Below are 26,346 nucleotides of genomic sequence, written 5' to 3' on the forward strand. Positions count from 1 at the left end.
ATTGTCAGAAACGACAGACATGATGAAGACATGATGGTTGTTGGTTGTTTGTTGACAAAACAGATAAGAAGGGATCAATTCAAGAAGAGTAATATCGATAAAAACCAGTGGGTGGACCTCAAGGAACTCAAAAGGGGCTCCTTAGCTTTAGGGTACAACTCATAATGGATGACTGAGATGACTACAACCAGTCATAAATCTTAAAACACAATAATAAACAGTGTTTAGAGATTGAAACTATTTATTGTAGCACTTGTGTACAAAACATATTTGTTGTCAATGGCCAAAAGGTAGGTAGTAGGATTTATTACAATAATAAAGCCTCAGCTTCATCCTTCATGTGTGTACCAAATTTGTGAATCTAAGCTGATCAAACAGAAAACACAGGTACTTGTATTTGGAAACTAACTCATTGTGTGGTTGTTATTGTCTGAATACTTTCTGGCATTTGGGTGAAAACACCATCAGTTTGTTTTTTTCTTCACAAACGATTTTAATGCCAGCAAATGAGACCGAACTACGCTAAAACCTCTTAAACCCAGGCAATTCATTTCAGTCTTTATTACAGACTTAAAAGTTCAAGATAAAACCAGAGTTAAAAAAAAAAAAAGTCAATGAGTCTCCCATGAGAAGACAACTATAATGTTTCCACAAATGAGATTGGTATTCTGTAGTTTTCAGTTTGTTTCCCATAATAATAAATAACAAATAAATTTAAATATTAAATTTCATAAAACAGTCTGAAAGTACTGATTTCAGCAGTCACAAACTTTCTGCTTACCATCTTTTTTCTTCAACAATATCTGTGGTATGATGAGACACTTTAAGTCTGTGGATGAGCTTTCTGTAGTTCAGCCACAGGTGTGCAGTACAGAGCACTGAACAACATGTCCCAAACAAAGACACCTTCACTGCTCCTGTACATGCATTGAAATCATGTAGAAGAACATTTAATTGTGCATACATCATGGGCCATTAGCTGTAAATGTCTTCATGACTGAACAGACAAGGCAAAGGAATCAAATGCTTCAGCATCTCCTGACTTGATGGCCGGTGAATTAAGTATTGCTCCCAATTCACTTTGCACCAGTTGTCTAGGTTGACCATATTTGTCCTGCAGAGCTCCCAACGCAGCTGTGTAGGGTGCTGGGTCATACATGTATGATTTGGCCAGTTGCAGAGCACTCCGGAGTCACCTGCCAGAACCAACCTGTACCTGCTGCAATTGATGACCAGAATAATAAAGCTGATGAAGGATTCTCTGGCCGGAATCTGTCCATTGTGCTCCCATCCCAAAGTGAACCATTAATCCATATTTTACAATCATCATCGGTCATTTGTTCTGAGATTAAATGTATATAAAGATATTTAACCTTACTACATATACTTCTCAAACAACTTAAAGGTGCAGCATGCAACAAAATCAAAGGTCAATGACCTAAAAATGTAATATATCATTAAAAACTACGCTTCTGTTGGTATCTAATCACGTTACTAAAATAGCTGTTATGTTTTATTTTCTTAGAACGAACCATTTATATCTGGTTATCATTGGTCCACATACATGGAAGCTGCCATATTTGTGCCACCATTTTTACTACGGTGTCTCTGAATGGACAAACAATTCTGTGTGTGATTAAACTTCACTTACTTGTCTGATAGGAGCTAGAGCACTGAAGCCACTGGATCCACTCACAGATGAAAGCATGTTCACATCAGGAAGAATTTTGGCTACTGACGGCCACCATCCATTCATAACAGCTCAATTTGAAGTAATTTCTATGCCCATCTTCACCACTAGATGTCAGTAATACTTACACACTGCATCTTTAAAATTAGGGTAGATTGTTTTGTTTATATAAATAGAAAATAAAATAAGTCCTAAGACCGAGCCCTGCAGCACCTCTTTAGAGACAATGAGGAAAGAGAAGGACAAACCAGCCAACTGGACACACATCGTTCTGTCAGATAGTCTACAAACCAAGTGGTAGCTTGATTTGAGATGTCGTTCTGGAGCAGTCTGGATGTCTGCGTGTGCATGTTTTGTCCATCTGTTCATGTGTTTGAATGCTTTGCGTGTGCCTTCAAGTGTATTTTTGCACTATTGTTGCTCACTCTGAACATATGGACTTCTAATTAAGCAATGACTAGTGATACAGGTAGGAAAGCTCATTTATGCTGCTTTAGACCTGCTTCAGAAATCTGTGCATGCTCAGATTTCAGTGTCAGTGCCTCAAGTTCAAACAAAAGGACCATTTCTAATAAGTAAAACACATAAAGTGACACCTATGGCTCTATACTGTGCAGCCCATGCACAGTCGGGAGAATTAGTCAGGGTCTGTATTTTTCTATTGATCTCACTGCAATGCTTGAGCTGTCTCAATGCTTCTCTGCACAGTATTCACAGCTGAAGTAGCACATCCATACACACTGCACAGATCGGCCTTGACGTGTCATATACATACAGGCACAGACCCGGCAACATGCGTGCACTTTGAACATACAGCCCCTCACTTTGTCCCCGTCTTTGTCAGACACGCACACACATTCAGAACGGGGTGCGTTATTATCACATGTGGCTTCCTGTCAGGCGAGGGGTTGGAGGACGTGGCTGGCTGGTGTGTGTGTGCGTGACTGGCGGGCCACACCTGTCAACAGTGCTCCACGGGCGCGGCGGTGATGCTATCTGACAGCCCGCCTGCCACGGAGGATATGTGTGTGCGTGTGCTCCGTGAGCGTTTGGATGAGTCACTGTTGTGCCTCCGCTGCTATGTTCCCCAGAGGACCCACGAGTGTCTGACTGGTGGTTTTTGTTGTGTGCCTGTGTGTGCGGCTGCGTGTTCGGAACATATTAACAGCTGGCCTCTTACTCACACAGTAAACAATCACAATGAACCATCAAAATTTTTAGCGATCCAGTCTGTGGTAGTGTTTTCAGCCTGCCTCTGCAACATGCTGGAACACGCACACCCTCCATCTGCTGTGTTTCTGTAACGCAGCATTCTGCTTTAATTCACAGCGTGGATTTACATTAATGAATAACACCTATGCCGTTCCAACACAGCCACTCATTGTCATGCAGATCATGTCACTTTAAACTGAACGTTTCAGCCCTCTTCGCAACGCATCCGGCACAGGACTAGTTTCTGGATGCAGCTCCAGAAAGACACCATTCTTCAGTCATGGCTGCTGCAGACCCAGCGTTATGAAGCAGCTCTACCCTCCAGCGCTCTCAGCAGCACATGCATTTGGCTGAAATATTCAGCCCAGCTCCCAGCGTTACCTTGCATGTATAATTACCGGATATGCTGCCTGCTGCTGATAACTCTCCCAAACAATGTTTGAAGGGAGAAGGCGGCGATGAATTCCCAATGAAGTGTGAAAAAGACTGATTAAAATTGCCGTGGTCAAAAGCCAGCGCTCTAGTGTGTTCTGCTCTCATGGACCAGGGGAGATGGGAGACAGGCTCTGCAGTTGAGATAGCAAGCTCTTTTTTTCTTCTATTTGGTGCTTGGGAATTAATTTTGGTTTCTATTTTTGTCCACATTTGAAAATTTATTGGCAGATCCTTTCATGTGTTGGCTGTTGTACCGTCCGTACGGCAGTTCCACCTGGTAAACCGATGTGTTGATCGTCGAGGTTCGCCTGAGCTTCATTACTCATTTTAAAAGCTTTTTTTTTCTCCATTCCTACATGTTTAAGGAGGAATTTCTCTTTTATCGTGTTGAGAGAAATATATGAAATGAGCAGGACTTGTCATTCTTTGTTTACTAGAGTGGTAGAGATGAAATCAAGTTTAAAGGTTTTTTTTTTTGCATAACTAAACTGTTTTTCTTAAAATCTCACTTTGGCCAAATTATTATGAGTACTACACAGTCACAAAGTGAAAGAATATCATTTTCATTAAATAAAACATTATGTTAAACTAACCAGCAGATGTGTTCGACTAAAATGATGAAAAAATATAAACTAATGTATGAATAATAATAATAATAATAATAATAATAATAAAAGGAATGTGGTAGGGCTTGGCAGTAGTGGTGGAGAAAGCTGTCCAAACATGCTGCTAACGTCGACTAGCCTGGATTTTCCCATATTAGTCGGTTTGGGCGTAGAAGTGAAGAAGAGGTGGGATCAGCAGGTGCTTCAGTGGCAGGAATAACCAGACCTGGAACCAAAACTAATCAATACTTCAGGCAAAGCTAGGAAGAAACAGTATTTTAGTTTTATTCTAGTTTTTAATTCTGGCTTTGTTGTTATTTTATTGATTTCATCTTTTTTTTTTATCAATTTTATTTCTGTTTTTATTTTCATTGGTTTTTATTTTTTTTGTGTAGTGTATTTCTGTTGTTGTTCTTTTTTGCACTTTGGGCAACTGCTGTTGCAGAAAATGTGCTATATAAATGAACTTGAACTTGAAATAACGGACAGGACTGACGAGGATGTGGCGATGAGTGAAAGAAACTTGTGAGTATTTAGAGGCAGCTAAATATTAACAAAGTAAGTAAAGTAAGAAGCAGCACCAGGTGTAACAGAGCAACAGGAAGTAAACACAGCTGAAAGAACCGAGGAACAAATTAAAAAACAGACCATGACAAACTTGATAAAAGCAGCAGGTGCTTATCAAAGTCGAGGAAAGATCTGAACAGGCAGCGTTTCAAGGATGCTACATCATCCAGTCTTTCCCAAGCAATGGCCCTTCCAAGGAAACTTTAAGGATGCTTCTATGCGTCCTCGTAGATTTGTGTGCATGTCCGAGACGCTGCGTACAAAAGATGGATTAATGTTGGCGCAGTTTACTAGGAAGGATCCAGCCTACTAAGGAGGCATCCTTGGCTTTAGAGGCACCTCAGGTCCAGTCATTTTTTCTGCCTTTTTTTCTTTAACGCGTAGTTCTGTTTTTTATTGTATCGTATAAATAAAACCCTTTTGGAAGAAGACATGCCTGAGCCATCTCTACCACTTGGTTTGGCTTTGTCATCTCAACCATTTGTTTAAAAACTGATTTATTTTTAATTTTGGCCCCAGAAAAGGAAAAAGTACAAAAAAGTATTTTTCCCACTGCTGTTTGTCCTAATGAGTACATTAAATTCAGACAACTTTTCAGGTAAAATTTTACCAAATGGCGGCCAAATTTGCTCAAATCTAGAAAATGCAAACTTATATTTTACTGGTTGATGTTCCTGTGGCCATTACATATCCTCTCAACATCCGTACCATCCCTTTACAATCCTTTGTTCCACATTTGTGACATCTGGTTGATTTCTGAATGATTTGGTCAGTTAGGAGCTTTTTTGCTTACATTTCATTTGATGAAACAAACCGTAGGAACACAACAGTAACCTGTGTGTGAACGCGTAGGCGCCTGGGAGCCTATTTGCAGTGGGGAAGGAGGGACGGATGTGCATGGCGTTTCATACGAGGAGCGTGGGCGTCAAACCCAGGAACTCTAATTAAAGCTCTGGCTCCCACTGCCCTGCCTCCCTCTCCCTCGGTCCCCATGTTTGGGTGCATCTTCCCCGCTAAGTCAGATGATACACTCCCCCCTCGTCTCCCAGGCTTTGCTCTCAGGAGGGCTCCACCTTAGCACAAAGCACGGCGGTGTCTGATTAGCCGGCTCAAATGAGATCCCCAGCTAGCCGTCTATGTTGTCATTCTCTGCTGACGGTGATGAGATGGGCTGCCAGCCAACCACCCGGCATGTTTAGCTTGTTAGCTTGATCAGGAGGTTTCTATATCATGTCTTACAAACAGTAGAATTACAAATCTGCAGGGACCTAATTTGGGCTATTCTAGTTGAGATACAATACTGGTTGTCAGCTAGCTAGCCATTTACCTTTGGGCTAACAAGCCTTGACTAATTCAGGCAGGGCCTTTTTTTTTCTTCTTCTTCTTCTTGTACAGTTCAATAATTGGTGGTTATTAGTGAGCTTGCTGGAAAAGGAGCTCTGTGGCTGGTTAACTCTTTCCTCCCTTAAAGGATAGCAGTTTTCTTTTATCTCGTTTCAGAGAGTGGGAAAGGCAGAGATGGATGCCTGTAGTGGGGGTTGGTTATTATAGGGGTTTTTGTTGTTTTTTTTTTTTGTTGTTGTTTTGGTTTTTTTTTTGCCAGCAGCAGATGCCAAGCACAGCGGTTTCAACCGGGCACACTTTACAACACAACACAGCTGCCTTCTCTGCATCTGGGCACCGGATTGAAAGAAGAGGGAGGAAAGGAGCAAAGAAAGATGGGGAATGAGCGGGAGGCAGACTGTGTGGGGAGAAGCACAGGGAACATGAGGGAAAAAGAAGAAGTAGAAGAAGGAGGAGGAGGAGGAGAGAGGAAGAAACAAAGGCTGACACAGATAACATCTATCAGTGCAGCAGAAACATGGGCCGGGTTTACCATTATAAATAGAGAGATATCCACATCCCCCTCCCCAGTTCTCCCCTCCAAAAGCTGGGAACCACTAACTGGGCCAATCCACAACGGGGATTAGCTATCTGGCTGCAGAGGCATTTAAATGTGCTCACAGCGAGCGCCGTGCTTTCTGTGGGAACGACTGTAAACACAAACACTGAGGTGTCACGGAGAAGAAAGGAACAAATGCATGCTTTACTTCATTGTTTTTACTTTTTTTATGGGATGTCACATAGAATTTTAATACTACAGTGGAGACGGGTTGCAAAGAGAATGCAATATTTTAGCATTACTTTTAAAAAATACCTATTTAAGATTTAATATAAGGCGAAACAGCCGGTAACAGCAGGATGCTGCACCGAGAGAATATTAAATGCAGGAGAATGTGAAAAGAATGTGGAAAACACAGGATGGATTGAAGAATTATTAATATACCAAGAGATGGATGCAATGTGTAACGTTTAGCAAGAGCGATCACATTTTCTCTTAAATAAATAAACGGCTCTGTATGTGCTCGGAGCCCAGCAGAAAACACAAAGCTGCATATCCAGCTGTGTGGTGTGCTGAACAGATTCGGATTTGAAGTCCTTCCTGTCCACACCTGTGGACGGTGGTGCAGGGCAAAAGTCAGCCTCGCTGAAAAGAGAATTACACACTATTAATGTCATTTCACAATATGTACAATTTCAAAGCCCCTTGCACCGCAGCCGGCTTGTTTTTCTCTTCATCGGTCTCTCCGTGCCCTCTCCCGCTCGCCTTTTCTTTTGTTCTCCCTCTATTAGAGCTGTCCTTGACTGCCGAGCGAGCGCAGTGCAGCCTTTGCCTGAGAGAAGCCAGTCAAACGTTCTCTGCTTTCCTGTTGAGACAAAAATAGGAGAGGGCGTGGGGGGAGAGAGACAGAGGATAGGAGAGTCTGTCGTTTAATTCAGCAAACATCTTCCTAAAGCCGTGAAGAGCTGTGAATGAGGAAGAGTATGAGCAGCAGGTCGGCATGATGACTAAGCATCTGAAGACTGGAGAGCTCGGGCCTCCTTGTTTTGGAGAGACAGTGAATGAAAAGTCGGTGTTTGCCCAGACAGAAGTCTTCTCAAGATGTGATGCTTTATTTCCTGAGATGAAATGAACTCTGGAGAGCGTCCGTACATGTGACGTCCACTCTGCTTTTTTCTACTGCTTGTCAAGAGTTTAGATAAACCTGTGGGGAGTCACCACAGAGTTACCAGGTTGTTTAATTCCTCCGAAATCTCAGCTAGGGGTGCAACAGTACATTACATCTATGCATCAATCATTAGCGGAGGAATCATTAAGAGCATATGAGGATGTCGATGAGGAAAATGGCTGTATGTAAACGGTGGTGTGTAACAAACTCAGCAGCCACTGTGGCGGGTCGATCCCTGAAGCTACCGGTCAGTCAGAATTTCCACGAGCCAAATTATTTTCAGGGGAAAATAATCCAGATTGTAAATGCAGCTGAATGCATTTAACCTCTGGGGTTTCAGGTCTAATTGGCTGTTTTTGGCTACTCTTGTTTTTACTTTTATATTTCAGCTATGAACCAGTTTACCTGCCTTGATTGGTTTCATTCTTTTCAGCACAGCCTTGCATGTGTGTTTAACAGTTATTTTTTTATGCTGACAAACTTTATTAACACCCTAGAATCACAGAAAAAAAACATAAGATACAAGGAGAAAAAAAGTCACATTTTTAGTGTGAAAACCACAAATGTATAAAATAAAGAACAAATTCCAATCTAATGTACAAATTTTATCATTTCTTCCTGCACCAAACATGATGTTATTATACACAAAAACTGCTCTACTTTCTTTATTATAACTGGTTTTACTGGTCTATCAACACGATGAGGAACGTGTTTATACTTTGAAGTCCAAACAACAGAAATTGAAGCGAACAGTCTGCATGGCTTCGTCTTTCTGACGCGTCGTCTTAAACAGGAGATGTGATTTGGACGCGTCCGTGCAGCTCGGAGGGTGAATCATCTGAATCTGGTCCACTCGGGATAGTCTCAGATCATCTCGGCTTCCTCACCATGATGTTTGCCTTCATGCATGAACTCTGGCCTGCGTGAGCACCAACTTCCTGTAAGCAGATCTCCGTTCTTTCACCTCCTCTTTCCACATCCTCCTCCACCTCCTTTCTTTTTATTTAACCAGCCTGGTTCTTTCCACCGTCCAACCACCGGCACGTCTCTATTTTTTCCTTCTACACGTCACTTCATTTAAATTTCTCTCCTCATTCAGCTGCACTTTGCTCTGGCAGCAGCTGGTGTTGATGGGAAATGTAGTGAAAGCACCGAAGGACAAATAACAGAAATGGTTTGATTCGCTCATCAGCTGCTGAAATGGATCAGAGGTTTTCATTTACACCCAAGAAAATGAATTTTCGCCCACATTTGGAGGGTTGGTGGGGTTTATTTAGAGCTCTGGGTGCAACTATGATAAAGTCAGACTGTATTAACTTGTACTTTTAACTAAGTAGTAAAAATATTTGGTTTGAGACTGAACAGGAGAAAGCTTTACATTATATTCTGCTTTAATATCTATAAATATAAATTTATTGTTTCAGTTTTCTTTTCCATGTGTGAACATTTTTAAACCAGAATGTGGTTCAGTCTGTTTTTGTTTAAAGAAAAGATTGTTTTTATTTAAATGTCCAGTTGGGTTCAGAAAGAAACCTAAATGAGGATTCGGTTATGTTTTATTTTTATTTTTATTTGATATAAATGGTGATTGTGTTCATTCAGCATGTGTGATTGTCTCGTATCTGTCTCTGGATCCCAAATCAAATCAAATGGAAATCGTTTTGAAACAGAATTTGTGATATCGACAGAAATCAAATCAGTCAAACTTGTGATTTAACCCTTAATTTTGATCCATTTCTTCCTCTAAGATGGTACTAGATGGGTTTTGACTTTCCAGTCCCAAAATATTTCCTCTTATCATTTGTACCTCACAGAAACAAAGATATTTAACCAAATTAACAAACATGCTAAGAGATTTTCAGTCTCAACCCCTTAATATCTTAAATTTATATAAAAACAAAATAAAGGAACAAACTCATGAAAAAATAAAAAGTAAAATAAAATACAGTTAAACATAATACATACTGATAAATAATGAATACAATAAGAATAAACATAAATATGAGTGAATAAAAACAAATAAGTAAATAAAATAAATGAGTTAGCTTAAAATAGAAAAAGAAAAAAAACAAAGGGCGGGGGAGGGTAAAGGCAAAACCAGATCAAACTGAACTGTTCCAGGGGTTCTCTTAGGTTTATGAGGTCTACGGAGCATCAGAAAGGACAAAAACCTTCTTTTTCTCTGACCGCAGACCTGAAAGAACCTGGGCTGGTGGTCCAGTTCTCTGTGCTTTGGTTGTTTTTTTAGGGCTCATGTCATCATGGATATTTTTAATTGACATATTTGTATTTTTGGGGGCCTATAGGTCTCCCTCAAGGCAAAACCTTTATATTTGTCTGCATTTTTAATTTCTCCTGCCTGTTAGAGATGGGTAGAATCTAAAGCATCACGCTAGATAAATGTCTTTGACAGGAAGTAGTTCTGGATCTATTTTATGACTCATGTGAAGATGCTAGCTCTTAGCAGATGAATAACTGAACCCGGACTCTTTATGACCGACCCCCTGCTGCAGGTCCTCTGGTCAAGATGTAAGAAAATAGATCCTACAGACCAAAAACATCTTTTGAGAGTAAAAAATGAAAAAAAAAAAGATCCCAAGGACAATTCACCACCTCTTTTTTGTTGCCTTGTAGGCACTGATTCAAATATTCAGCTGTTTTACAGCATCTCTGAATAATCCTGACAGCTGTGATCAGAAAATTTCAGCTCTTCAGTTTAATATTTCTCATGTTTGCATTTCATATTTCAGCAGCACGCCTGCAAGCTTCTCTGGTCCTCTTTCTTTATGAGTTCTTGTCTTATGACGAAGCGTAGAAGCTCTGATCCAGAGTCAACTGCAGACGTTGAAATAAGTCGCTGATTCTGGGAGAGTTTAACTCCAGTTCCAGTCCTGTTCTCAGAAAGCTGTTTTTCTCTTCAGCTTTCTCTTCATATTCACTGTGTACATGAAGGTGAACAAAGCTGCAGGTGTAAATGCAGCATTTTGAACTCTTCCCTCCCTATGACTGCAGAGCGATGCTGCATTTGTTGCACCATGGAAAGTATTTTCAACCTTAGACCATTCTGGAAATCTGACTTGTGGCAATTTTTTCATTTTCCCTAATCAGAAACTGGAAGCTCAGAGTTCCCAGTTGCTGCTAAATGCAGCATAACAGCTGCATTTCGAGGAGGTACGGCCCAGACTGCAGTCAGTCACATTATTTAGAGTTTTCTTTCTTTTTCTTGGACTTTCTCTTGGTCTTTTACGTGATCTTTGGACATGAGCTACTTTCTCAGAGCTGACCGTCACAATAGAACCACTGCAGAGGAGGACTGAGCATGAGTTAATCCACCTGCATTCAGAGATTTAGTTGATAGAAGGTTTGTGTTGGTTGAATGTGCAAACGTCAAACAGAAATCTAAGAAGCAGGGATTTAGGCTCCAGTCATAACACCAATCCTCTTCCCATCATGTCATAGTCTTTTTGAAGTTGAAGTAAGTCCTGTGTGATATCGAGCAAGGTTAGGAGTTCATGTTTGCCATTTTTATATGGCACCTCTGCTGTAAGACAGGCTAATAAACAGATAAGCCACAGATGGACGGGCAGACAGGTAAACGGGCAGACGGACGAGCGGGCAAACAAATAGAGACACAAGCAGAAGACGAATAGACATGCAGACAGTCAGGCAGATTGGCAGGGCGGCTGACAGCCTGGCTGCTCTCCGTTGGGGAGATGTTGGCTGGAGCGAGCGGCTGGCAGGGAGACGGGCAGATGGACGGACAGACAGACACCCATGCACACAGACAGCCAGACTGGAGGAATAACAGAGAGACAGGCAGGCAGAGAGGTCGCCAGACAGACATGCACCGTTGGTAGCAAAACCGGCAGTTGGCGTAGGAAGGAGACACGGGGACAGCAAGTGCCTCTGGCGGAGAGGGAGAGCCAGATAGAAGAAGACAGAAATAGAGAGAGAGAGAGAGGGATGAGGTCAGTGCACGGCTGGCTGGCTGACTGTTGATCTGTGGCACTGGGTTGGCAGAAGAGGCTCCTCAGGGAGAGCAGCCTCCATCTACATCCCCCCCTTAGCCCTTCATCCCTCCATCCCAGCGAGAGACAAGCCTGGGAAGGGGAGACTCCCCTCAAACAGGAGCACAAAGAGGTGAAAGAAGGCAAATCAGGAGTCACAAGTGACGAGTCTCATCCTGTCGTGGCAGGGAAAGGGGAAAGAAATAACTGAAACGTGTGAAGGAATTCAGGGAAATGTTCCCTCCTGACAGGACATGCTGCAGCGTTCATGCACCCAGCCTTTACATTTACTCTCTGGATTTATTTGAACTGTACGGAACATTTAAAGCATCTCCAGCAACAAGCTGGTGATTAACCAGTGAAAAGCAGAAGAAATATTTCTTCTCTGGATTTGTAAAATATTCCAGAAATGTGCAGATTAAAATAAACTAAAATGTTGATTTACCTAAACAGAAGAGAGCAAGAACTGTTATGTGGATAAAATGTCATGATCATGTTGCCAGGCCGGCCGCTTGGAAATATCACTGAAAGGAAAAGTCTCCTCTGGAGGTGCTTTGAGGACACAGAGAAACATTAGAATATTACGGTGGTTTAGCTTTACCTCGTGTTTGGACAGCTGAAGTAGCGAATCCGTGTGTCGATATGTGATTCGAGGAGCTGAGGATGTTTTTTATGGCTTCAGCTCGGCTTAACTTACACGAGGTTAATGTTACAGCCGTGCGTGGGAGTGCGAATGTGTTTGTGCTCGTGTGTGTTTTGCTTCAGGCTGCAAAGCTGCTCCAAATGTCCATCTGCCGAGTTCACAACCCACCTGAGCCCACTCACATATGCACATGTGCACCCCCACTTCCTCACAAACACACACGACTGCACCCGTACTCGCATGCAGAAGCTTCCCCACAACCTCAAACGTTCAGCTCATACCTGCACAGGCAGCTTTTCCCTTTTTTTCTTCCTTGTTTCAGCTCTGTTCAGGCTTCTCTTCATCCTTACATCCATTTGCATAAAAACATCCCACCTTTTCGCGAGCTGTCACCTTGATGTAGCTGCAATACGCAGTGTGATATCAACATAACAAGTTTTCCAACAAGAACCCAAAAATGCACATATACATATTTCACAACAGGTGTTAAGGAAAGCAGGAGGGAAACAAAAGAAGAGCACACACACATGCACGCCGCCGCTCTAACGCTGCTCTCTACATGTACATGTACATTTACACACAGTTTGTGTTTGCGGATGATTGTTTTTTCGGCTTGTTTTTCTGCGTGGGCTTGTTCGCTTGGCTCTCATGCCAAGCTGATAATTACCGAAACGAGCTCTGGCAGAATCTCTGAATCAAATTCTGGCCACATTAAGCAATCAATGTCTTTGCTTTTTGAGGGACAGTAGTCGGAGGTCAATGAGTATGTTCTCGAGAGATGAAGAGAAACAAGCGAGCTGGCTGGAATGTCCGGATAAGTGCTGCTTTATGAGCGCTGTGCTCTCTTTTCCATCGACCCAACGCTGAGACAGCCAACATCAACTCTGCAGCAGCCAAACAGGTGCCAGCAGGAAAAATGTGCAGAAATTTTAAACCGGTTTTCCACCAGATTTGATGGCTTTCTCTGCCATTGTTTCTGATTAAAAATGAGTCAGGTAGGGGTAAGAAGCCGTTAACTGGATCCTAATATAGTGCAAAGAGCATGTCAAGTGTCTCTGTTGTACAGGCCTTTTTATTATTCTATTAATAGTTTACTCTCAAATCAACACAGCCACATTGGAGGTAATAAAAATCATCATTATATAAGAGACTTAAAGTTATTGATTAAGCAACGAGTTAAAGAATCATGAGGAATGTCCTACATTTACAGAGCTGGTTTCTCTGATGTCTCCAGGTAATAAGCTTCGTAGCTTTGAGGTGTAACTGACAAAAGCTGCATCAGTTTCTTCCAGCTGTTAAAGGAAAGCTGTGAACTAACTAGAGGATTTCATTGTTCTTGGAGGCATATGATTACAAGGAGAGTTTGCAGCTTGGTTCTTGTCCCTTTAGAGCTTCATATCTAAGCAGAAAGGACTTAAGAATCGATTCGGATTGAGGAATCTGGTGTAGAGCTGCTGCAGCCGGACTGATGTGTTTTCTTTTCTCAGTTCTGGTTTGTAGCTGGGCTGCAGGGTTGCGTAGAAGATGATCTTGCAAATGTTTTCCAAGCGAAGACCAACAAAATGTGAATTAAAGTCATGTCAGCTTGAGACAAATGGATGAATCAAACCATTCAGCTTTTGTCTTCATACATGGGTTTGTCTTTGTGCACGTGGACACGATAATAACAAAGTATAGGAATACAGCCCCATAATATATCATGAAACAGCCATAAAGGAGTATTTGGTATTTTTTTGTTAATTAAACCCAAATTTAGACATGTGAGATGCAGTATTAGTGGCTTCACTAAGCTGGAAAACTGACTGCATTCAGATTTTGCTCAGTTCTTGTTCAGAAAACCAGGATGCCTTCTGAAAATTTGCCGATCGGACGAGCTTGGACATGAAGGTATGTCACTAAAGTAGAGTCACAGTTCTCTCACAACAACATGTCATATTACCAAAACAAGTCACATTAGAGTACCAAACATGCTGTGGTTGTATAAAAAGCTTTGGTGGTAGATGGAAGCAGCTGCAAATATCACCCCCCCCCCCCCCAAAAAAAAACAATTCAAGATGCAAATACAAACAGAATGCAGTGATTTGTGCATCTCATGAAACAATATTTTATTCATAACAGAGCACAGAAATACAGTAGCAGCTGAGAGTGATGTTTTCCTGTTAAATGAAAAATATTAGCTCAACTTAAATTGGTGGCAGCAACCTCCGCCTCATCGTCACCTTAGATGAGATGCTTCACCACCACACAAAACTACGTCCTTGTAGAGTCACAGGTTTCTCATAACATCTAATAACAACATGTCATTCTGCCATAGAAATTAATATCAAGCCCACAAGCCGGTGTTAAATTACAGCTGAAAATATAAAATCACACAGAGGAGAAGCTGCAGCTCAAACACTTTCATACATTTTTCTCTCATTCATTTACCTCACAAGCTTAGATTTAAAAAGGACTCGTGATGAGCATGTGTACAAGTTCAACACAATCTGTGGGGTTGCTTTGAACAGCTGATCAGAGGTCAAGTGAAGGCAGAGCTGCTGGTGCGTCTGTCCAGCAGCTCAGACCAGCCATGACTTTGTTTACTTCCACTTTCTAAACTGGAAACTGCTTAAAAATGCTGCAGCATGCTGCAAAATGAACCCTGTATGAGGTTACATATCACCTCCTACGACCGCGAAGACAACCTAATTGTTTGTGATGTCGTTGGACGTTCCCCCCTCAAAGCAATGTTTCTCAAACAGTGGTGCACGAACCACTTGGGCTACTTGGAAACACTCCAGGGGTCACAAGAGAAAATAAAAAAGGGGGATTACTTGTTCCATTTTTTACATCTTTCTGACTTCAGTTTGTATTATGAGGTGGTCAGGGTTACTACAAATGTGTGGAAATGTACACATATGTACATTAAAAAAAACTTCTAGATCAGGAAAAGTTACAGCTGTGTTTTTATGTTCATATGAGACACAACATTCATCTTTATAATAGATAGAAAACAAAAAACTAAGGAGCTGTCAGGTGGGCTGTGTGTCATTGAGCTTTATTACAATAACAGAAAAATAATGAATAAATAAATATATGTTTTAGTTTGACACCTTTGTGGGACAGAGCATTATGGGATTCAGTATGTGATGTAGACTGGTTGCATATTGCACACCGTAATTTGGCTAAATCAGTACATTTTACCAGTGAAGTACATGACTTTTAAAATGTATTATACACACAAAATCTTCCCACTGAAGTATGTCCATCCATCCATCTGTTTTCATTTTCCAGTTAATCCAGTTCAGGGTTTCAGGAGTGGCTGGAGCCCTGAGAGGCAGGGCACACCGCAGACATATCGCCAGTCCATCACAGGATCATGTTACAATAATAATAATAATAATCTTTATGTGTTGCTCTAGTTACCGAGCAGTTAGATTAAAAAAATGCATTAATAAAATGACTGAAATGTTAAAAAAAAAGATGAAATCAGGGAATTTGTGTAGATTTAGTTTCATTTCAGCTGCTTTTCTTCAGACAGATTTACTGACCTCTGAGTTTGCAGCTTCAGCCTTGCAGACAGGAATTTAGGTTGTGTGTGTGGGGGTGTGTGTGTGTGTGCACCTCTGAGAGCATTCCCTGGATCTCCCTGAGCTGTTCGGAATTACCGTGTGATTCATTCAAATGGAAACAAATTCCGACTCATGTTGTCCGGCGCCTTTGACTCCCACATTGGAATCACAGAGCTTATTTGAGCGCAGACTGAGGGGACGTTTTCTATTCCCTCTTATTAGGCTGCTATTTCGAAGCCACAGGATACCCGGTGACGGCGTGGAGCCTTGTCAGTGACGAATGTGTTTGTGTGAGAAACATTGGTGGGGTGCCTTCCCACAGGAAGACGTGGATGTGTGTGTTTGTGTGAAATGGATGGAATTGAGTGGAGGATATTCAGTGTTTTTCTATCCTGCCTGCAGGAGAGAAAGAGGGAGAGCGAGCATGCGTGTGCAGTGGCAGGGTGCTCTCTCTCTCTATCCAGCACTCTCCCCTGCGGTGATTCAGTGTGTGTATGCCCATTAGCTAGCCTGCATGTGTGTGTGTTTGCCTTACTGCCATGCTTCAGTGCCGATGTCTGAGATCCAGCATGCCATGTTGGGGGTACCTGTGTGTGTGTGTGTGTGTGTGTGTGTGTGTGTGTGTGTGCCTGCTGTCATCCCGGGGTAAAGCCCCAGGACATATAGGGTCATGTGACAGCCAGCTCTATCTATCTATCTGCAGCCTGCATCATTGGTATTCTGGGTAGACGCTGGCAAGTCAAGCAGGGGGTGGGGGTGGGTTGGCAGAGGAGGGATGAGGCTGGGTAGATGTGTGTGTCTGTGTGTGTGTGTTGGGGGGTTAGAAAGAATGAGGGAGGAAGAGAGAAAATAGAGAAAAGAACAATAGAGCTCATCAGTGCATCACAGAAAGGCTGCAATCAGACGTGCACACTAAAATCAGGACGCTTTGACGTGCATCTGTTTCATTGGTAAATTCAAACTCTGTCGTTTCATCTGGTGGAAGACGAGTAACCTTCGAAGACAAGTCGCTGTCCAGTTTATTCCCCGAATCCTGCAAACACTCTCTCAGGATTGATCCATCTGTCTCGTGAGGAGGGATCATATACTTCTCTGTAAATAAACAGTCTTATCAGTTAAACAGCCACATGCAGGAGTATCAGTCAGAGGATCTAATATCATCCTCAGCAAAACATTCAGATCTGCTTCTACTGACACGACAAGAGGAGCTATAAGTGCTGTCTGAGGAGGTTAGGCTGGCTAATTTTATCTTTTAGAGGAGGCATCGACTTTAAAGTGTCAAAACATGTAGATCTGCAAAATAAACACAGCACATTTGAAGAACCATCCTGACAGATTTCTGTTTATTTAATTATTCATTTATTTATTGTATGTGATGAAATGAGAAGATAAAGTTAGAAAAGTTGGGTCAAACTTGGGGATGGTAGAAGTGAGACTGAGTGAAGGGCTGCAGGCCAGGATAGATATGGAGCTGGGATAGGGACAAGTTCTGTAACTGCTGCATGTTTTATTAATTATATTTCCATAGAATCTACAGGTTCGGAATTATTGTGAAAGTCTGAAAATGGAAGTACAGAGTTCAAGTCAGAAAATACCAAGTACTATATAGGTACATTTTATCTTTACAAGTCTAAATATACGTGTAAATTTTAAAGTCAAGAAAATACAAGACAAAAAAATGTGTACGGTTACAAGTAAACTTTACGAGTCAAGGTTAAGACGTCTTCAAGATGAGAGAAATTTCATTGGCGCTCGAGGAGGCGTGTGCAGTCTGTAACAGAGTTTGTAGTTGTAATAATTTACATGTATTTTGTGACTTTTATTTCCAGATTTGTAGAATTTATTTGTATTTCCAGACTAGTATTGTGTTTACATTTGTAGAATTAAGCCGTAGAATTAAACCTATGTTCCTGTCCTGGATCCTCAGAGAGGGCTGTGCTTTTCTAACTTTATTAAGGGAATACATTATGAGTCTGATACTTCCACTAGCATACAAACATGTATAATTTATCTTCCTGTACTGTGGTTTAAACATTTGTGGCTGAATTATTCTAATATATGAAGTCACAGAATGTAAACAGGGTCGGACTAAACAAGGAAGGCTGGGTCTTCTACTAGTGGTCAGTAATAGGGGCGGGGCCAGATTAGCATATTCATGAATAATGAGGTAAGGGCCATAAAGGTGTTAGAGTTTTTTTTTCTCGCCAAAAGCTTGAAAACATAAACATGATGCATTTTTAGGGAATTAATAACTCATTTTTGGTGGATTTGGCAAGTTCCATGATACTGGCCTGATGGTTGAAAACACCTGTTTAAAAATTCAAGTATAAAAGAAAAAGATGCAGATTTAGACTTTTTTTTAAATAAAAACTATTCAAACGCAGCAGAGAACAGGTGGGTCTTTAACTTGGATTTAAATAAACTGAGTGTTTAACAAGTGCTTCATCATTTATCCGTCCATTTTCTACACCCATAGGCTGAAGCCCATCCCAGCTGCTGCTTTGCGAGAGGCAGGGTAGACCCTGAACAGGTCGCCAGTCCATCAGTTCGATTCAATTTAGCTTTATTTGTATAGCGCCAGTTCACAACAAAATCATCTCAGGTCATGTCAGAGACTTAATCAATGCAAGCCAATTCATTGTGCTCATCTCTGCATCAGACCTGTTTCCACTGATCTTCAGTCCAGTTCTTGTGTCATTTGACATACTTCAGCTTTTTTTCCTTTTTCCCTTCCTTCAGAATGGCTACTTGACAGCCACGTTTCCATGGAGACCATTTCTGATGAGGCTTCGGCCAACAGTAGATGGATCAGCTGAAGGTCCAGATGCCTCTCTCAGGTCCTGGTTTAGGTCTTTGCTGGATTTCAGTTCATCTGGTGTAGAAAGTTTTTAGTCCTGACTCTTTTCTTTTGTCCTTTCCGTCAAAAACGTGGAATCTGCTCCAGTTCATTTCGTTTGGCTGCTGCCATTTTTCAAGTTTTTCCTGAAGCTCATCATGCCACCTAATAATTTGAGGTGTTTATATTACACATTTCACACATATCAACGGTTCTCCAATAAACAAGGCTGCTGTCATCTTTGCTGTTTCTCATATATAGGGTTAGGGTTAGGGTAGAAACGTGATTCGTCTTTCTGAAAGGTAACAAAGGCTCAGTTCACACTGCAGATAAAAATGCCCTCGTGTGGCCCATATCTGGTCTTTTTATTAATCTGAACAGCATAAATCCAACCCAGACCACTTTCTTACTGTATGTGATACTAAATCAGATGCATATCCATCTTTTACAAGCAACCTCAGTCTGAACGTTCGTGGCACATTTCATCCAACTTTCACGTCATCTCAGGGAGACAGAAGTTAAAATTCGGTACACGGTGTGATGGAATAAAAGCAATGGATGGAACAATGTTATATCATTTTTTTCAGCTCTGAGAAATGTAGCATCCACATTTACCTCTGTAAACACAGCATCCGGGTTGCTTCAGGGCTGCGAACAGTTCACTCTGAAGCGCCAAAAGTCAGATTTTCCAAAAATCGTATTTAAGTTTGAAGACCTGCAAAAGGAACGTAGTCAAAGAACCTAAAGATCCAATTTAAAACTGATTCTTTGTTGAGTTTTCTGTTTTGTGTCGACACAACACTGATTCATGCCTCGAGGTAGGAGTCTTTTCACGCTCATATGATTCATAGGTCAGGGTTAAGTGGCTCAGGTACAAGGACTGGACTGGAAATGAGGGGAAATGTCTACAGCAAAACTCTGAAAGACCTTCAGAAAGCTGGAGAAATGAATGTAAAGAAATGAACTGTGGATCAGTACTTAAATGATCTATCACAGATTTCTTTTATACTTCTATCTTTAAAAAACGAGCTGCTGTTTTTATTTTTCATGTCAGTTCTCTTTAATTGTCTTTGACTTAAAAATGCTGCTGTACTGCTCGTCCACACATCCGTCTTGAGCCCGGCTTCATGGCGTCATGTGCAACGGTGAGTGTGGTTCCTATAGGCTGATGTCTTGGAGGTGTCACTGCTCGACCTTGGTGTCCTATAGCTGCCGGGGATGAGAGATGGTGTTAACACTTCTAAAGGTGTAAATCACCCCCTCCCCACTCCGTCTCCCTCACTGCAGCGTTGTTCTCTTCACTTGCTATCAGTGCTGAGAGGCGATTGGAGCCTTCCCAGTCTGATAATGGGCGACATATACACACTCTTTCTTTCACACACACACACACACACACCCTTTTTACAACCACAGAGCAAAGAGAGAAGGAGACTCATCAAGTAATTAAGGCCCTGGCTTTCCCTTGGAAATTAAAGGAATGGCCCTTTGCTCTCCTCCGTCTCTCTCTCTCTCTCTCGTCTTCCTGCTGGGCTGATTGCTGTCTGGCTTCTTTCCTCACCTGAGTATTTCACTCTCTCTCAGGCAGCCAACCCACAGTGCATTGTGCTGGTGATTACCCCACTGTGGGTAATTGCGGCGGCTGTTCGCCCGATGTTATTTCCCCCTCTCTCTGAGCTTGCAGAGCAGCTGCCTCCCTCGATAAAAAGGAAAGGGAGAGCTGTAGCTTTTGTGTTTTATCATGAGGGGCGAGCTAATAATGAGTGTGCATGTGCCTTTTTCTTTTCTTTATTTATATTTCTCTCCAGGCTTCTCCAGACTGCTAGTGTGGATGCTGTTTGTGTTTGTGAGCACAGTGAAGCTCAGCAGGTCAAACATCCGGTCAGTCCCATCTCGCATGTCCTTGAAGAGAAAACTGGGTCAGAAAACTGCTTTTACCTCGGCTCAGTCCTCCTCTTTGATGGAAGCGGGAAAGCCACAAAGAAGCGGTCCACTTCACTACCCGACAGCTTCTTTCACCCCTGAACCGCAGCATCTCTGACATCCCGGCCGTCTCTGAAGATATTTTCTGAGAGGGAGTTAAACCGACCGACAGATTCAGGGTTTTTTTTGTAGCTTTTACTACAAGAAATCACTCACCAGTTAAATGTGATGTGTCAATTCCAGTGATTTCGTAGGTTGATCTGAGTTTGTGTCCAGTGTGAGCCTCAATGTGTTACCAAACAGGACGAGGCTCCACATTCATCAACACTGTAGTTTAATGGCTGATGGACTGAAGGCTGCAAAAATCAATGCTTGGATTTTTGAAAATTTTCATTCATATTAAGAGAAGATGTAATTGCCCTATAATTTGCCTATCATTCTGTCCCGTTCGCCATCGCTTTTTACAAGCGTTTTATTTACATACATGTTTACTGTAAATCAGGGTGTCCAGAGTCGGTCCTCGAGGGCCGCTGTCCTGTGGGATTTCAGTCTTTCCTGCTTCAACACACCTGATTGAAGTGAAATAGATCCAACAGCCTATTAAGTTTTGCACAATGACTGGCCCTTGAGGACCAGAGCTGGACACCCGTACTGTAAATAAACAACCAGATGCAGTTACCAAAAGATTCAACCTGAATATAAATAAGTAAAAAAAATCTGGAAATTAAACCTTAAACATTTTCATTCATATTTATTTATTAAATGTAAATTACTTTATTTTTATGTTTATTTTTCCATCTGTCCTTCCTTCTCAGCCAATCAGATTTGAGTTTAGGTTCTTTACTTCGTCTTTTTGAGCTTTTTGCGTGAAGAAATCACTAATTTGCACTTAAATCTCCATCTAAATCTGTTTCCGAACAAATAAATAGGCAATTTATTCTTCTTTTCACTTACCTTAGATCCACAAAGCCAAAATTAAAACTTTGTTCCAGCATCTGCAATAAGATTTAGGCCTAAACAGCCTTGTAGGGATGATTTCAGTAAGAACAGTTTGCATGGTTCTTTTCTTAAATGAGTTCAAACAGAGATTTTGATGTGCAGGTGCAGGTGAGGTGGTATCTGTTAGAAATGATGGAGTCTCCTCACACAAGTCCAAATCATAAATTCACACATCGGCCTGACTGGCTCAGAGTAAAGCCAAATAAAGATAAATAACAAAAGGAAAAGATGACAGTTAAAACTCTAATAAAGGATTTAAAATAAATAAATGACACTATTAAAAAGCAAAAAATATATGAAAAAAATAGAGCAATAAGGTACAAAACAGAAATAAATTAGCTAATCTAAAGGCAGAAATTAATTAATTAATACATTATTATGAAAACAGATTTATAAACGGCTTAATTATTTTCATGCCATTGAATTAACTTAAATAATTGAGTTAATTTATTGGTCATTTTATTATTTCATACATTTGAAGCCTTTAAAGTGATAAGTAAAAAAATCTGCTTTATGAATAAAATAATTTAGTTGAATCTAATAAAGGTTATTATTGATTTAGAAAAGGAATATAAAGTCAAGTCAGCTTTTATTTCGTTGCTTTATTTGTTCGTTTCTGTGGACTGAAAGAGAAGAAGTGCTGCTCATACAGCCGGCATGGTGTTTCATCCGGTGCTTTCTGCTGCATCCCCGTGTTGACAGTGTGGTCAGTGTAATTCCTCGCTGGGATTTGGAGGCTTTCCGTGGTTTAGTTTTGGGATAAATTGGATCAAGTCTTTTTTTTTTTTGTGAGAACGTTGTGAATGACTAACCTCTGGGCTGTTGGGGCATGAAGAGCTCTTTCTGAACGGCATCCCGCCTAAATCACCATCAACAACAGAAAAGGTGAGCGTGGGTATGCTTTCCCCTTAATCATAGCTGGATAAGGAAAGCACAGATACAGTCCCTTCATGTCAGAAATAAGGCGTCTTGTCTTGTCTCATCCTGGTCTCATCTTGGTTTGTCCTGTGATATCTGTTTCACCTTTGGTACACTTTTGTTTTGACCATGCTCCTGATCACGGTGTTAGCTGGGAGCAGATGTATACAGAAACACAGGTCACAGGCTCGGTTTTGCTTTCTAGATACAGAAATAGGAAAATTCTGAGTTTCATATGTAACATATTTTACTGTGTAATTAAAGTAACTCCAAGGTTTTTAACCCTTAAAATTCCACTAGCACCCCCGAGCACTAACACTTATAGTGTTAATCATTCCTCAGGAACGGTAGTGTGTAACTTTGTGGGGTGAATTGTGATGGAAAGCTTATCCTTCCGGTGATCTGCAGAAGTTTTCCAGACATTTAAATTCCGTTCAGAAGGTTTACAGTCCAGCTGCAAAATGTTGTGTTTATTCAGAGACTCTATATGTTAAATCCACAATAATCCATGAAATAATCACCATTATTTATCACATTTTCATCATAAAAACATCACCATCACTACTATGTTGCTAAGAGACCTCTATTTAGACCTGGACATGATGATGAAGCCACTTCCTGTCAGACTTTCCACCAATCAGAGAGCTTAGATTGACGGTAACGTCCAATCAGGAGCAGCCAAAGATCAACCAGTGAGCAGAAAGTTCTATGTGTGTGTGAAAAGAAGAAAAATAATGCTCCTCTATGGCTGGAATAAAGCCAAGAAGACGTTTCTGGTGCACGGTGGCGCCACAAAGCAGCTGAGCTGGAGTTGGTTTAGTGAGGATAGCAGGTAAATAGTAGCAGGAATAACTGGAAATGAGGAAAAAGTGGAAACATGGAAATAGTTTCTGTTGTGTGTTTGTTTTAAATGCCAATATTTTTTCAGGACAGGAAGACTAAAATAGATTTTTGAGGGTTAAATTCAGTTCCTCCTGTTGAAATTCTGATAAAACCAGCGGATCTGCTTTCTACTTCAGTTATTCAGACAATAAGATGTTTTATTTGAGGAAAAGCTCATAAATGTATTCTGAATTTGAATTTGAATATGGGATTGCTTCATGGTACCGGTCAGTACTCTTCTGGACCAGCTGAAAGATTCCGAGAGTTTTTATGTACTTACACAAACAGCAAAAGGACGGATGAAGGGATTTCTCACATGCAGCTGAGGAAGCGCAGAGAAATGACCCTCCTGTCATCCCGCTCTGAAATCCATCAGCCACATATCGCTGTACTCTGACCGCTCCTGCTCCATCTGCAGCACGAAGACATTCAGGCCAAGAAATCACAGCTGCTGCTTTATCTCCACTTTCTGTATGTGTGTGTGTATAAGAATGTGGGTCCAAGAGGCAACAAGCACTGAAAAGAACACAGAATATGGAGCAGAAGAGAGATTTCATCTCCTCTCTGCCTGTATACATATCTGCAAGAATGTAGGTCAGGCAGCCCAGTCGCTCTCAAAGCCTGGGAGAAAGAGATTGCTGTGTGTGTGTGTGCACAGGCATCACATGAATAAAGCATGCGCCTCTCTTGTAAGATGTTCTTATATGTGTGTGCCCTCTTGTCCTCATGCACCATACGTGTATTTCCGTGTGCGATCGGTGCAATTGTTCTGGTCTGTGTTTGTATAAAACACCTGTTCTGTTTGGTATGTGATATGGAAAACGTTACAGCACACTCCACACACTGCAGTGCTGAACACACCCAGACAATAGGGTTTAGTTGCATTGTGTGTGTGTGTGTTAGAGCAGCCGAGCTATTTAGAGCGTGCTCCCTGGCTCTGATACATACCTGGTAAAGGCCAGGCCCGGTCCACTCGTTTTCTCTGTGGAATAGGCAAACACACACTCATACACACACTTGTAGGATTCTGGGTTGAGAAGCGGGTGAAGAATACGCGTGTCCACGTGCATCTATAAATGTTCTTTTGTTCCCGTTACAGTTGAAGGCCATCTCCTCCTTTCCTGCTCGCTGTCACTGTCCTTGGTGCTGAAACTTGCAGCGTAGAAAGAACCTGAGCAGCATGACTACAACACCACAAACACCCAGGGCACACACTGTGCTCTGTGCTGTTGTGCGTGTGTGTGTTTTTTTATTTGGTCTAATCTCTTGCCATTTATCCTTTTTTGTTTGCTTTTCTCTCATTCTTTCTTGCTTTTCTCACCTCCCCCTTTTTCTTGTGAATGTGGGCTGTGTCCTGATGAAGAATCAGAGAGCTGTGATTTGTCATCAGCCTCCTCCTGAAGACCTTCATCAGAGGACAGACCCATTACTTACACTCTTATTATAAAGACCAAGCGGCCAGAGCTGTACGCGTGTGTGTGTCTTTGCTTGTATTGTATGAGGTAGAAAGGGTTTGATTATGTCACAAATTAGTCAGAAGTCATCCACAGAGCCTTTATTATGGGCCTTGAAAAGCAAAGAAAAGTAGATGATTTTCTTTTTGGTTTGGGTGAGTATGGCAAAAATTCACATTTGCAGTCATTTTCCTTATTATGTTTTCAAAAATAAAAATCAGAATGAACTAAAACGAAATGGTAATATCATTTTTGACTTAGCTACCATTTTACTGTCTTGAATTTAGCATTTTAGCCACTGACCTGCATGTTTCGAATTACTCAATTAAGCCAGAAATATACTTAAGCATCAGTAAAACAACAAGCTGAGCGCATTGATGGTCAGCTGAATGGACTTTAGCTTTAACTTTCCTGTTGTTCGTGGATAAATTGTCTTAAAATCTGCAAAACAAACATAACCTAAACAGTATCCACCAAAGAGCTTAAATTTACCGTGCGGAGAAATAATGCAGGTACCATTTTCCACTACCAGGTGGTGCAGTTTCCCCATTTAATGGGATTTAACATAATATTTAACTATAAAACACATCATTGCTTTTAAATAACTAAAATCCTCATTTTTAAACATAAAATGTTTACCCTAGAAATGTTTTCTCTTGTTCTGTTCCTTTCTCTTTCTTTTTTTCTCTTCTCCTCTGATATTGTCTTCTTACGTGTTTTGCCAAATCGGCCACATTGCTTGTTCAAAACGTCCAGTGTGCTTGTGTCCGCTGGCTAGCATGTGACGCGGCACGTAAAGTGAAACTTGTCTGTAACGTCCGGAAAGAAAAAGTTGTTTAGTGCGGTTTCTTCGCCGCGGGATGCTGCTGAGAAGTGACGACTCCAGAAATGTACTTCATAAATGTCACCATCAAATGGGTCAGAAATGCAGAGTTTTAAGGTCCAAAAGTTACGTTGTGCATCTTTAAGGGCACTAAAGTCACTTAGCTTTGGCTTTACTTTTCTGATCTTGACCAAAACCTAACACTGTATATTCATTAAGCTGAGGCGGTAACAGAATATGTTGCATTGTTGAGTTTCATCCTCCTCAGACAGAAATCTCAGTATTGATGTGTTTGGGCTGTATTTTATTATAAATAATCAGAATATAACTTGTGCAAGTACCTTTAGATTTCAGAAACATTTAATAAACGTCAGTTTGTACTCAGGTGTCAAAAATGGCCTGAACAAAAGACTTGGAAATCTGGGATTTTGAGTCTGGAAAAGTAAGGAGTTTAAAGTGGAAAACTAAGGAGAGTTTCACCCCTTAAGCTACTCTTTCAATCTGAAACTAAGCATTTTCATATACAGGGTATAGCACCTACCACTTAGCAAATCCACTGTGACTTTGCTTTATTGTTTAGTGGGTTTTTTTTCTTTTTTTTTTTCTTCATGAAAATGTTTTCTGGGTGCACCAACAGCTGTAATCAAATACAAACCAGCCTTTGATGCATTTTTCATGAAACAAAAGACAGCAGGGCTGCAGTCGTGAAATGAAAATTTAGCTTGAGTGTCCCATTGTTTCACATTAGGGTTTC

At 41.2% G+C, this 26,346-nt stretch overlaps 1 protein-coding gene and 1 long non-coding RNA gene across 7 annotated transcripts in view; both read left to right on the forward strand.

Moving 5' to 3' along the window:
• Positions 1-26,346, forward strand: part of myt1lb (myelin transcription factor 1-like, b) — a 132,058-nt gene that overhangs the window by 14,100 nt on the left and 91,612 nt on the right. The window lies entirely within an intron of this gene.
• Positions 1,243-16,662, forward strand: LOC121630850. Its single transcript, XR_006008608.1, has 4 exons — positions 1,243-1,332; positions 12,031-12,034; positions 14,022-14,031; positions 16,653-16,662. It is a non-coding gene; the product is annotated as an uncharacterized LOC121630850 (long non-coding RNA).

The sequence above is a fragment of the Melanotaenia boesemani genome, chromosome 20 (genome assembly GCF_017639745.1).
Source record: "Melanotaenia boesemani isolate fMelBoe1 chromosome 20, fMelBoe1.pri, whole genome shotgun sequence".
In the NCBI taxonomy this organism is placed as follows: domain Eukaryota; kingdom Metazoa; phylum Chordata; class Actinopteri; order Atheriniformes; family Melanotaeniidae; genus Melanotaenia; species Melanotaenia boesemani.